Raw genomic sequence first — 14033 nt, forward strand, 5'->3', positions numbered from 1 at the left:
ATGCAGTCTTAAGATCTACCCTTGGACCTTCCAATTACATGTGCTAATACATCTTTTGGGGAATTCAATTGCTGTCATTTGCATTCAGAAGTGTTCTGACATAGTGCAATGCATAAGATATAGAAGATATATCCTTTCTGTTTTGAGTTCTACAATTAAAGAGTAATGAAGAAATACAGTTCCCCCACTTCCCACAATGGGGGTAGGAAGATATTTGGTCAATTCATAAAAAAGATAGTTTTAAAGGTAAAGAAAATGCAACTTCTCTTAGGATCAAAGGAACTATGGCCTGGGAAAAGAAAAGCTGTGAAGTTAATTGCTTGAGAAAGTCAAAAGCCAGAGTAAAAGACGTAGATTAAAGCTATACCATAGGAAATTCATGTTTGTTATAAGACTTTCTTAATAGGAAAGAAATAATTGAATGTTTCATAAGGTTATTTTTTTTAAAGATTACAACCTGGGGGCACCTGGGTGGCTCAGCCGTCAAGTGTCTGCCTTCGGCTCAGGTCATGATCCCAGGGTCCTGGGATTGAGCCCCGCATCGGGCTCCCTGCTCAGTGGAGGGCCTACTTCTCCCTCTCCCACTCCCCCTGCTTGTGTTCCCTCTTTCGCTGTGTCTCTCTGTCAAATAAATAAAAATAAAATCTTTAAAGAAAAAAAAAGATTACAATCTGGCCTGCATGAGGTGGTATATAACTTAAATAATGTTGTAATAAAAGTCAAAGGATCCATTACAGTCAGATTTATCATTACCTACCTATTAAATCCTAATTTCTCTGGACCTCTGGTTTCTCACTTCTAACACAAGCATCTCTTTACACCTCTAAAATTGCAATCAAACATTAAAAGTTCATTTGCTCTGACAATTACATATTTTTGCTACTACCAACATACATGAGCTTAGAAAAGCATGAAATAGAACAAATTTCAAATCATAAATTTGAACATAATACAATAGAACTTGGTGATACTCAACTTAAAATTATTTTTCAAATGGCACAAAAACAGACACATAGATCTTAACACTGTTGGTGGGAATGCAAGCTGGTGCAGTCACTGTGGAAAACAGTATGGAGATTCCTCAAAAAGTTAAAAATAGAGCTACCCTATGACCCAGCAATTGCAGTACTGGGTATTTACACCAAAGATACAAATGTAGTGATCCAAAGGGGTACCTACACCCCAATATTTATAGCAGCAATGTCCACAATAGCCAAACTGTGGAAAGAGCCCAGATGTCCATCGACAGATGAATGGATAATGAAGATGTGGTATATATATATATATATATATACACACAATGGAATACTACTCAGCCATCAAAAAAATGAAAGCTTGCCATTTGCAACAATGCAGATGCAACTAGAGTATTACGGTAAGCAAAATAAGGCAATCAGAGAAAGACAATTATTATATGATCTCACTCATATGTGGAGTTTAAGAAACAAAACAGGATCATAAGGGAAGGAAGGGAAAAATAAAACAAGACAAAAATCAGAGAGGGAGACAAACCATAAGAGACTCTTAATCGTAGGAAACAAACTGAGGGTTGCTGGAGGGGAGGTGGGTGGAGGGATGGGGTAACTGAGTGATAGACATTAAGGAGGGCACATGATATAATGAGCACTGGGTATTATATTAGACTGATGAATCACTGCACTCTACCTCTGAAACTAATAACACATTATATGTTAATTAATTGAATTTAAATAAAAGAATAAAATAAAAATTCTCTTCCCAACTGCTTTATGCACTTCATTTTTTCACTGTACTGTGCTTTTAAATCTATTGACTAGCCCTCTTTTCAACTTCTGATGCATATCTAGAAATCCATCCATTGCTTCAACCACTTAAGAAAACTTTTTATTGTAGTAAAATATACAGAACTCAAAATTTACCATTTTAATCTTTGTTTTTTCAAATATGGTAGAATACACATAAAATTTACCATCTGAACCATTTTTAATTGTACAGATGAATGGTATTAGGTACATTCAAAGTGTGGTGTTACCATCACCACCATCTATCCCCAGATCTCTTTTCACCTTGCAAAACTGATACTCTGTACCCATTAAACAATAACTCCCTATTCCCCCTTCTCTAAGCCCCTAGCAACCGCCATTTTATTTTCTGTCTCTATGAATCTGATTACTCTCATATAAATGGACCCATACAGGATTTGTCTTTTTGTTACTCATTTATTTCTCTTAGCATTATGCCTTCAAAGTCCATCCATGTCATAGCATGTATCAGAATTTCTTTCCAAGGCTGAATAATATTCCATGGTATGTACATACCACATTTTGCTTATCCATTCATCCATCAATGGACAGTTGGTTTGCTGCCACCTTTTATGGAATAATGCTGCTATTATGAATAAGGCTGCTATGAACATTGGTGTACAAATACCTCTTCAAGTCCCTGCTTTCACTTCTTTGGAGTATATGCCCAGAAGTAGAATTTCTGGATTATATGGTAATTCTATGTTTAACTTTTTGAGGAGCCACCATACCATTTTCCACAGCAGCTGCACCACTTTATATTCCCACAGGCAATGCTCAGGGTTCAGTTGAGAACTACTTTTATACATTAAAATGTTTTATTATTTTTAAATAATATGCATTTCAATAACAAACACTGAAATGATCATCTAACCATGCTAATACAGCTATTATTTTCTAAAATCCAAAAGTTTTCTCATTTGTATAATTTTATAGAACAGTAATACTTTATATAATTTTTGTTTTTTCTGCATTATACATCGAAGCATTTTCCATGACATTACAATGCCCCAAATTATCATTTTAATGTCTGTATCATATTCAACCAAAGGGAAATACTATTGTTTTCTTAATCATTGAACCTTTGAACATTCAAGTTGCTTCCAATTTTACATCATTAGAAATACACAATAAACACATATGCTCATATATCCTTTTTTTTCTATTGAATACTTTCCATAGGAAGGTATCAATGTTAAAATGTTTACACATTTTTATAGATTTGTTGACAAATATCACTAAATTTATTTCCAAAGGGATCATAACAATTTGTATTACCCTAGCAGTCTCACCACAGTGACCCATGGCTGGAGGGAGTTACCCTTCTATGCATCTCTAATTCCCTAACAAGCTGCCTATCACCTGGTAAACACACAATACATGTTTACTAATTGAATTCAGGAATGAATAAATGGGAATGCCATTTAACTGAATCCTCACCATTACTGAATCTTATTTTTTTGCTAATTTATGATAGCCAGTGCATTTTAGACTGGCTTAAACTATTTTAAAGCAATAAAAATTGGGGCACCTGGGTGCCTCAGTCGGTTGGGTCTTGCGCTTGGGTCCTGATCCCAGAGTCCTGGGATTGAGCCCTGCACTGGGCTCCCTGCTCCGCGGGAAGCCTGCTTCTCCCTCTCCCACTCCCCCTGCTTGTGTTCCCTCTCTCGCTCTCTCTCTCTGTCAAATAAAAAAAATTAAAAAAAAAAAGGCAATAAAATCGCAGGCATTGGCCTGCAAATCACAAGGTCCATAAAAAATGAATCTTCTTGCTGGCATAAAGGTCTTTCTTGGTATGTAAACATTTTCCTATACATTGCCAGGTGTAATGTAATTTCACTCAATTATAATCTTTCATTCTAAACATAAAATAGTATTGTGGGGTCACTTTCCTGACTTGCCATCTTTTGTGGTATTGGGTAAATATAATCTCTATTTAGCATTTATGTATTAGCAAACAAAATAGTATCAGCCATTCTCAACTCATCATAACCAAAATGTCATTGGCTGTAGGTTTTCTTTGTCTTATTTTGTTTTTTGTTGTGAATTTTCTAGCCATTAAGCTGTGAGTTCTTTGACATTAAATAATGTTTCTATTTCATCTTTGTACCTGCAAAACTGACAAAACTTTGCATGATAGGAATCAACAAATATTTTTGGTATACATATTATACTATATATTTTGTTTGATTTAATTGAGAATAATTTTAAAGAATCATGATAAAAATCAATTATATATGTATTAAAATATACATTATAAGGTACCCTCTTTATGTTAGGGTACTAGAATAAAATTACCAGATAAAAAGGAAGATTTAATCTATCCTGATATTCAGTGTAGTATTCAATTCTTCAAGGGTTGTAAATTATAATGGGAATGTTACAAAACTGTCAAATTCTTCCCAAAGCAATCTTCAAGTTAATCAACACAGACAATCATTCTTTTCATTTCTATGGCAATAAGAAAATTTTAAGCAATATCTTTTGATTGGAGTTGTCTTGAAAATTACTTCGTTGGAGGCCTTTCTTTTAAAATGCAACAAGCCTGAAATATTAAATGTAATTTGTCATGCAGCCTAGAGAAAGAATGAAGCATTTGGTACATTTTTCCTAATTGTTTCTGATTGCTGCCTGGGTAGCTCCAGCACTTCTCCGTCTTCAAAATCACCTTCCAGGGCTTCAACATCTTTGACCATTACTTTTAATCAAAGGGGCTAAACATAAAATAATTTGACTATTATGTAGCAGAAATCTTAACAATACTGGCTTTCACATTTTTATTTAATTGACCTTAAAGAGAGAGCCCTCAGAAACTAAATTGTTAATGAATTCTGATTAAGGTGACAAATTACCTAATGTTAATCCTGACAGAAATCACTGTCCCAGGAAAAGTGGTCAATACTAAAGTCAATGGAATTCAGTTTTCCAATGATAATCATGTTTCGTGAGGGCCTGTTTAACAATAAATAAAGCTCATTCATATGTTTAAAGTGTGATTATTTAGAAAACTTACACACCTTAAAAATTTGCATGAATTTCCTTCACACTAAGAGCACTGTTTTCTTAAATTTCCACATTGTAATCTGAAGTTCCCATGTCCATTTATCCAAGAAGGAAGAAATCACTTAGTGAGTTAATGCTTTGACAAGGAGTGAGGAAAACATTGATCTAGTAAATAGGGATTATGAAAAGAGTACAAAGTATTTTAGAGTGTTCTCAGGTAGGACTGCTTTGGTTTCTGAACAGAATGAGTCATTTTCTTTGGGAAGAGGCAGTAATGGATGGGATATTAAGCTATAATTAAAAGGAAGGGAAATTAGCTTAGGGCCCTCCTTGTTCACTTTCTCCTAAGGCAAACATTATTCACTATGTGCACCAGAAGAAAAAGGAATAAAAATTCTTCCTGGAGGAATCCACATCACATTCAGTTTAGTATTTTTAAGATGCATTATATTTTTAAAGAAAATGTTGGGGGAAAAGGGACACAGATTTAAAAAGGTAGTCTTTTTATAAAGTGAATATAACATTTAGGCTTTCATGTCCAATGTTCTAGCCCAGAGTATATTTGGGCATACAAATGATAGAGGAACAAGTTGCATAGGGACACTGACTGAATTGTGGAATTCAAAGTGTATGCCTCTACACTAACTGGGCCCTTCAGAATAAAAATATTTTTATTTGATTTTTTCAGCAGAGAACATGAATATTTTATTACATGTGTTAGACAGGCCCTATGTGCCCATAAAAAAAGCTTGTCTCTAAAATTTTATTCATTATTGTTGCCAAGAGAAAAAGTTGTAAGGGAGAAGATTCACAGGGAAAAAAAATCCATAGGCCAGTTTTATATAAAACCACAAAAATGATCCATAGTTTTTTCTTTTTTTTTTAAGTTTTTATTTAAATTCCAGTTAACATACAGTGTAATACTCGTTTCAGGTGCAGAATGTAGTGATTCAACACTTACATACCCAGTGCTCAACGCAAGTGCCCTCTTTAAGCTGCATCACCTATTTAACCCATCCCCGCACTCACCTCCCGTTTGTTTCTTAATACACGGTTGCTTCCACAAGTTAATACATCTCTTTCTTGTATGCTGCTCTTTGTTGTTATATACGTTTTCTAATTCCAAAGTCTTTTAGGAGGAAAATTTCTATGTAAAAACATGAATCCAATATTTGGCTTGAAATTCATACATAACAGAAATTTAATTCAGTAGGATTAATAATTATTCTAATATTCATTTCTATACATTGGTTTTCATTTAAACTATAAGCCTAAAAAGCAGCTGTGGTAAAAAAAATTTGTATAATTACTGGAATAAGTTTTATTAAAAATTGTTGTACTTTATTATTATTATTTTTTTTAGAGAGAGAGGGTGGGGCGGGTTGGGGCAGCAGGAAAGGGAGAGAGAGAATCTTAAGCAGGCCCCATGCCCAGTATAGAGACCAATGTGGGGCTCCAGCTCATGACTCCGAGATCATGACCTGAGCCGAAGAGTTGGTTGCTCAACTGACTGAGCCACCTAAGCGTCCCCTAAAATTGTTGTACTTTATAATTATATTGCTAGGGGCACCTGGCTGGCTCAGTTGGTGGAGCGTGAGACTCTTGATCTTGGGGTTGTGAGTTCAAGCCCCATGTTGGGCGTAAATATTATTTAAAAATAAAATCTTACAAAAAAAATAAAATTATATTGCTAAAGGCAAGCCACATATGAAAATTACTTCCATTAACATTTAGTTATTGCTCATTCAATAGGATTCCCATATATTTTGTTATATATAACATATACTCTTTCTATATGTACAAATAGCTTTACATGTCTGTATAAATAAAATACATGTAAAATTTACATATTTACTAAAAATTAAAATTTTATATGCAACATTACAAAGAACTCCTAATAATCTTGAGAATGTATATATAAATTCAGCAAAGGCTCTCATTTAGTATAAAATGAACTCACTTTAAGGATTCCTACAGATATATTACTGGAGTGGTCCAGATTCTAAACACTCTCTGATTACCAGAGCTCAAAATGTACTGATATGCCAAATAACTTATTGTAATTTTCAACTGTAATATAACATTTAAAAATAACAGCATTTCTCTCCCTGTGAAAGCATCAATATTGTAATCATTTACTCACAGAAGCTAGCAACTATGTATTCTAATCGTTTTCTGGATAAAGGTACTATTATAAAAACAAAAATCCACTATGCCACTTTTCTGATTACATAAGTGGCTTGATGTAGAGGGGGGGCAGGGTGTAGAGATATTTTTGATTGCCAGTTTAATTTTGCATGTAATTTTATATTTGAAGATTATAAAAGCAATACATATTGTTAAAAATACACTAACAGCACAAAAGAGTAACATAAAAAGTAAAAGTTCCCCTTCCCATCAAACCCCAATTAACTTCTAGAGGTTAACTTCTATCATAGTTCTTTATGTATCCTTCAAAAATAAACATATACAAAGCATGCTCATGCATACATCTAGGTTTTAACATAAGATCATACTATAACTTTTAAATTATACAAATTGTAAATTTAAATTTTTTACTTTAGACATGTTTGCATAGCAATACATGTAGGTATTCCTTACTAACTTATTTAACCTGTTCTCTAATGAAGAATGTTTTGCGTTTTGCTACAATGTAAGTACATCTTTGTACAATATCGTTGCATACTTAGGTGAGAAATCTGTAAAGGTGGGATATCTGTAAAGTATATTTCTAGAGATGAAATTTCTCTGTCAAAGGGAACTGCAGAGCCAAGCTAAGTTTCAAAGTGTACCTGCAATCTACTATCCCACCAACATTGATTATTGTTGGTATTGTTGTTATTTATATTTTATGTATAAATTTTGTTGTTGATATAGTTTATGTACAAGGTTTTTGTGTTTTGTTTTGTTTTTTTTTTGCTAAAGGTGGTTTAATTTCCCTCAAATATTTATTTGAATAACCTCCAGTTTTCGTATTTTTAAATATATTAACCTAAAGAGGGCATCACAATGTAAGCTGTAGGAAGTCATTCTAACCATTCTAACCAGGACTTTTCCATTCAACAGCAATAGTATCTTGAGTCTGCAAAGATTTTGAGAGGATATATAAACTTTCCTCTACCTTCAGACAAATTACACTAAACTCCCTCTCTACCTTACCCCCCAAAAAAACATATTCAGTTACAATTTCAAACAAAAATTTTATCAGGCAATTTGTTCATTGCACTTCCTTATATATTCATTCTAAAGGAAAGTAAATATAATGTTCACATGATCCTAAACAGTTGGTACATTTATAAATAAAGAAGTTAGCAGGTAAATGCCAGGAAAAGGACATCTAAAAACTTGAGCCCTAGCTTTAGAAATTAGTAATACTAAGACATATCCTTGGTAACAGTTGTAATAGAAGAGGTTAATTTATGTTCCAATCTTAGTGTAGGACACTGGGAATAAAGACTATGTAATCTCATCTGCACAGTCAGCTCTTATTTACGTGTGCCAAAATAAGGGGGAACTGTTGTAAGTAATGCAGATCTATGTGTACCTTAATTTTTGTAAAGAGTCAAATTGTGAATATGCATGTGGATATTTAGAGTTTGACCTTTCAATGAAGGTTATATTCATAAACTCTTAATTTTAAATATTCCAACTTAATGTTTTTCATTCTATCAATAATTCTACTGTGCTCTTTTATTTTTTTTATTTTATTTTTAAGATTTTATTTATTTATTTGACAGAGACACAGAGAGGCAGAGCAGCAGGCAGAGGGAGAGGGAGAAGCAGGCTTCCCACGGAGCAGGGAGCAGGGAGCCCGACGCGGAGCTCAATCCCAGGACCCTGGGATCATGACCTGAGTCGAAGGCAGACGCTTAACCAACTGAGCCACCCAGGCGCCCTACTATGCTCTTTCTAAACAAATACCTAAAATAAGTTTCCAGTGGTGACAACTTTCTAGAATAATATTAACTAAAACACTCCTAAAATTAAAAATCTAATCTGTGAAGTTATTGATGTGAAATAATAATGAAATTTAAGAACTACACAAGAAAATTAAAAAATTCTTAAAACCAAAATCTGAGAAATTCTATCCTTTTCACCCTACACTCATCAGAAATTAATATAAACTTTTTGGAATTGTAGGGGTGCCTGGGTGGTTCAGTCGGTTAAGCAGATGCCTCTGGCTCAGGTCATGATCCCAAGGTCCTGGGATTGAGCCCTGAGTCAGGCTCCCTGCTCAGCGGAGAGCCTGCTTCTCTCTCTCCCTCTGCCTGCTGCCTCTGCCTACTTGTGCTCTCTCTCTCTCTGTCAAATAAATGAATAAAATCTTTAAAAAAAGAAAAAAAACTTTTCAGAATTGTAATTTAAAATATACATTACAACAAAGTTTAAAACTAATTAATGGCAAGCTAAGATTACATTATACATCATTTATTTTATCGTCCTATTTATGAATGTTTACCTAGTATGAAATTGTTTTCTATATTAAAGGAAGTTTCAATGTGAAACTTCATAATTAACAATTGGTCACTCCTTGTCTTTATTTTATTGAAGTATAGTTGATACACAATGTTACATTAGTTTCAGGTGTACAACAAAGAGACTGGACAAGTTTATAAGTTATACTATGATCACTATATGTGCAGCTACCACCTGTCACCGTACTGTCTTATAACAATACCATTGACTATATTCCCTATGCTGTACCTTTTATCCCTGTGACTTACTCATTCCCTGACTGGAAGCCTGAATCTCTCACTATCTTTCACCCATTTTGCCCATCCTGCCATCCCCCTCCACTCTGGCAACCATCAATTTGTTCTCTGTATTTATCGGTCTGTTTCACTTATTTCACATATAAATGAAATCATGTGGTATTTGTCTTTCTCTGACTTATTTCACTTACCATAATACCCTACTCTCTGTCTTTAATATCCTCATAACTCAATGTCACCCAACCCATATGCCTGTGAACATACTAAAATTGCTACCCACCACATGCCCATTCACATGGTCTTTATATACATTTATATGCATATGTTTTGTGACATAAAGAAATTAGATGAATTTCAACAAGCCATGTAAAACACTGATCATCTCATTTTATAGTCCCTTTTTTCTCTCCCAATGGTTTTCTTCATGTTCACTAATATCCAAACTCTGGCATTCTCTTTTAATCTCATGATTTCAAATAACTTTTTTTAAAATGTAGAATACTTCCAAATCTCTATGTCTTGACCTGTCTCTCCCAAGGTCCAATCCTATATCTGCAACTGGACATATCCCACAAGCCCTTAAAACACATAATGTCTCAAAGTGGTTTATCTTTCCAAACCTATTCTTCCTCCTATGCTTATTTTAAGGGTACCTCAAACGTTGTGGTCATACAGCTTGAAACTTAGGCTCATCTTTTTCTTTGGTCTCCTCACCCCCACCCCCTCCCATTCCCCACCCTAATCCAAATCTTTACCAAATTTTAGCTTTTCTATTGCCTTGCCCTGGAAGTTCAGCTTTCAAATTCCGTGAAGCCACTTTTCCACTTTAAATCATCTTACCCCGTGCTGCAGCTCTGCATTATTTTCAGAGTCCTCTAATCAGTGGCCTGTGGGCAATGGGGCAGAGTGAGGGTTTTATAACTTTGGATTCTTTTGTTTTTTACTTTTTGGCAAGAGGACTAACTTGAAAATGGGCAATACCATTACACAAAAACATGTATGCTGTGATAATGGCTGGGTAAACATTTTCTCTGGCTAATGAAGCAGCTCCAGATTTTTGGTAATGTTTCATTTTATGTCAACCAGCAAGGTTAACAGAAAAAATATGGATCTTGAAGACATACAGATATAGGCTCAATTCCAAATCTCATTTATTCTACTTTTCTGAAGCTCCAGATTCCTTGTATTTGAAATGAGAATAACAATAAGCTACCTCCATAAGGTTAAAATTAAATAGGGCTCATAGGTATCTGACTTATGCTCTAAATATTTGCTAAGTGAATGAATTGTGGTCCCCATTCTGAAATACCTTTTCTCCTGCATCTTCATCCATCTAACTTGTACTTATTTTTTTATACCTCCATTGCAGCCATCCTGAATTTCCCTAGAATGACTCGTATGTCCCACTTCTGTGTTTCTATGACTCCAGGGCCTCTTTATCACATACTCTGTAATTACTTATGTGCTGGTTAGTCTCTCATTATATTTTGGTAAATTCCTTGATGATAGGGATCATGTGTTATTTGACTTTGTATCTGCAGCAAATAGGTGTGGTTCCTGGCAAACATCATCCACTATTTCAATAAACACTGAATGAATACTTTTTATGTACAAGTAACCAAAGGCCTTGCACCATAAGCTTTACTAATTTTATTCCAAATGCAAAGTAACAAACATACTGGAAAAAAAGAAAAATTTAACAACCAAATATCTACAGCAGGTATTACAACAATAAAAATATTAATTCTGATTGAATTATACGTAATTTAGGGTGACAAAAATACAGCCTCTCTACATGAAGAGAATAGCTCATTCTAAGCACTTAAGCTGTGCCTAAGCGATCTACAGTTATTTAATCCAACCTACCCAACTCCATGCAGGATAAATTTTGTCTCCATTATTAACCCTATTTTATAAGATTTGGAAACTGAGCACCAGGAAGATTAGGTAACCCCTATATCACACAGGTAGTGAGCTGTGATGTCAGGGTTCCAACAACTTAGGACTTCCTGACTCCAGAGCCTCTACTCTTAACCACGCTACACTGACTTCCTAGCAATTGCAGATGCCTCAAAGATGCTCAATGTGGTACCCTGACCCATGACGACTAAGGTTATGTCTTCCCCCAAAGTATGGGAAACAGTAAGAGTCCATTTCCTCATCAGACCGAACTATGAAAGGTTTTACCCACTAATTGTGTCTTCGAAGTATATGTACGTCATTGAAACTGCACAAGGTTTTCTTCCACATACTTAACAATAAACCACATTTTCCCTCTGAATGGAGTAGTATTTATCTATCTAAGCTTTGGCTTTCTTTTAATATTAACACACAAAAAGTTTTCCTCTTATGGCCTGAAAACCTAGATGCTTAAGAACTAAGCCATCATTTCCAGTAAAGCCAGAAAACAAACAAAAAAGGCCGCATTTATAGTCTTGAGGTAAGGAGATCCAAACAAGACAGTCCTTGAGCACTCAGGAGTCCCAAGTATGCAGAATTGCTAGAGTGTCAATCACTTAGGGAAACACAAGTACCTTAATACTGACAAATTGGCTTCGGAGTTCCCTTTAAATAGCCTCTAAATCATTTGAGACCAATTACCAATTTAACGCTCTAAGGGGCCGCCTTGTGGACTTCCAACTAGCAATCTGAAAGACGTCCAGACCATGAGGAAGAAATCAAACTTCATGGAAAATGGAGGCGGTGGGCGTCTAACTTTAGACTAGCAAAACTGGGACTCTGTGGCCATCCCATAGAGATTCCCCGACCTTAAATTGCCTCTAAATATTAACAGTCCGCCACGGCTTTTTCTTTTTTTCCTCCCAATTAGGATACGTGGACTTTGCCTTATTTTATTAATAAACAAATACCTTCTTAGTACCATGATTCAATGATGGACATTGTGGTTCCTTGCATTTAAAAATCTCCTAAGGGAGAAAAAAATATGCAATAAAGGGCAATAGCTAGCACGTATATTCAGTTCCAAATCTTCCAAGCCGAAGATTGCAAGTATTACTTAAAAGCACTTATTACCGTGGGTGTGCTGGGTGGTGATGGCCAAAGTGCGGATATAGTTAAGGGAACTAGCGAGACCGCGAGCGGTTGGAGTCACACTACACTCCTAAGACTTCAGTCAGACCACCCGCAAGCCAAAGCTCGCGAAATGGCGGCCGCATGTCAATCTGCCAGAAAGCACTACCCACTCCCTCGGCCACGTCACGTCACCAGGGAAACGGCGCTCTTGCGTAGGGGCGCGGCCCTGGGTGAAAGTTCAGAGCTTGCTGAGATCCTCCCCTCTCGCCTCGGTGGAGGCCCAAGGCGAGGCCAGAGCGGGAGAGACTCCCACGACCCCTAATCAGGGGAGCGTGGGCCCACGCCTGGAGTGAACAAAGCGCGCCTCTTCCCCACCTCCGCCTCTCCTAGCGGGCGGGTAGGGAAGCGCCCCAGGGCGAGCACAAGCTGAGGGGCGGGGCGAGCCGAGCGCCCGAACCGCCCCCGAGCGAGATTTCGGTTCCGCGGCGGAGGCGCCCGCTAGAGTTGACGTTAGCCATGGAAACGCGGAGAAGGCTCAGGCGCGATCGCGGTGAGCTGGTTACCTGGCCACTAGCGCCTCTCTGCCTCTGCGTTCGGGTCGCAGGCAGCCTCCGGGCGGGATCGCCCAACCCGGGTTTACCTGCAAAAATGCAGTTCCCGGGATTCCTTCGCATCGCCTCTTCCCTCGGGTGACTCGAGGTACGTTCCTTCCCTGACACCCACCTGGGGACGTCTTGGTCACCTAAATTTCAAAGCCTATGCAGAGCCACGTTGTTCTGGCAGTTTTAATTGCCACAGATTTCTCGTTCTTCGTTATAAAACCTTCAAGTTTATTGCATTTTAGACGGAAGGTTAACTCTGGCTAGAGGAATCAATCCAATGTGACTTTAACTTTCAAAAGACTGATTTAGCTTGTTGAATTACATCATTTTGTTTCTAAGAGACGCTTGCGAAATGGAAAACGGTCCATTGAGTCTTGATTTAGTGATGTCCTTGTTACCCCAATAAAGTACACAAATTGCATCCCTTAGATAGTACTGTACTCTTTCCTTACCTCCAACTAAACCGCGTTTGCCCCAACTTGGTCAACTTCTGGCCCCCTGAACATGAATAACTTTACCCCCCCATCTGCTGCCTCTCTTCACAACTGTCAAGGACCAATGTTAAGTGTTAAGTTAAATGTTAAGTGCTGCTTCCTATAAAGAAAATATTTTTTAAATATTCCAGGATCTGTAATTAAATTAAAAATCACACAGTACCAGTTTATCATAATTTTTGCTCTAATTTCTAGTATCTGTGCTATAATCCTCTTTTATCCTTAAAATGTTAGAAAATACCATACTAGAAATAACCTTTTCAGGAATCTGATATTCTCGCTACTTGTCAGATTGCCCTCATAATCTTTTTTCCTTGTGTACCTTTGTTTATGACATTCCTACTTGATTGGTGTATCTTTTTAATTCTCCTTGGTTTAGCTAAATTTTTAAAATTGTAATTGAAGCTC

General features: G+C 36.4%; 1 protein-coding gene across 2 annotated transcripts in view; it reads left to right on the plus strand.

The window, feature by feature from the left end:
- The first annotated feature begins 12779 nt into the window (after positions 1-12779).
- The window catches only part of PCNX4 (pecanex 4), a 36104-nt gene continuing 34850 nt past the window's right edge, over positions 12780-14033 (plus strand). For both annotated transcript variants that reach the window (XM_025869933.2, XM_025869934.2), the window contains exon 1: positions 12780-13228. The gene's annotated coding sequence lies outside the window, so the exon portion shown is untranslated. The remainder of the gene's footprint in view (positions 13229-14033) is intronic.

This window comes from Callorhinus ursinus, unplaced genomic scaffold, assembly GCF_003265705.2.
Source record: "Callorhinus ursinus isolate GAN/ISIS: 27379988/994484 unplaced genomic scaffold, GSC_fseal_2.0 scaffold8, whole genome shotgun sequence".
NCBI classification, from domain to species: domain Eukaryota; kingdom Metazoa; phylum Chordata; class Mammalia; order Carnivora; family Otariidae; genus Callorhinus; species Callorhinus ursinus.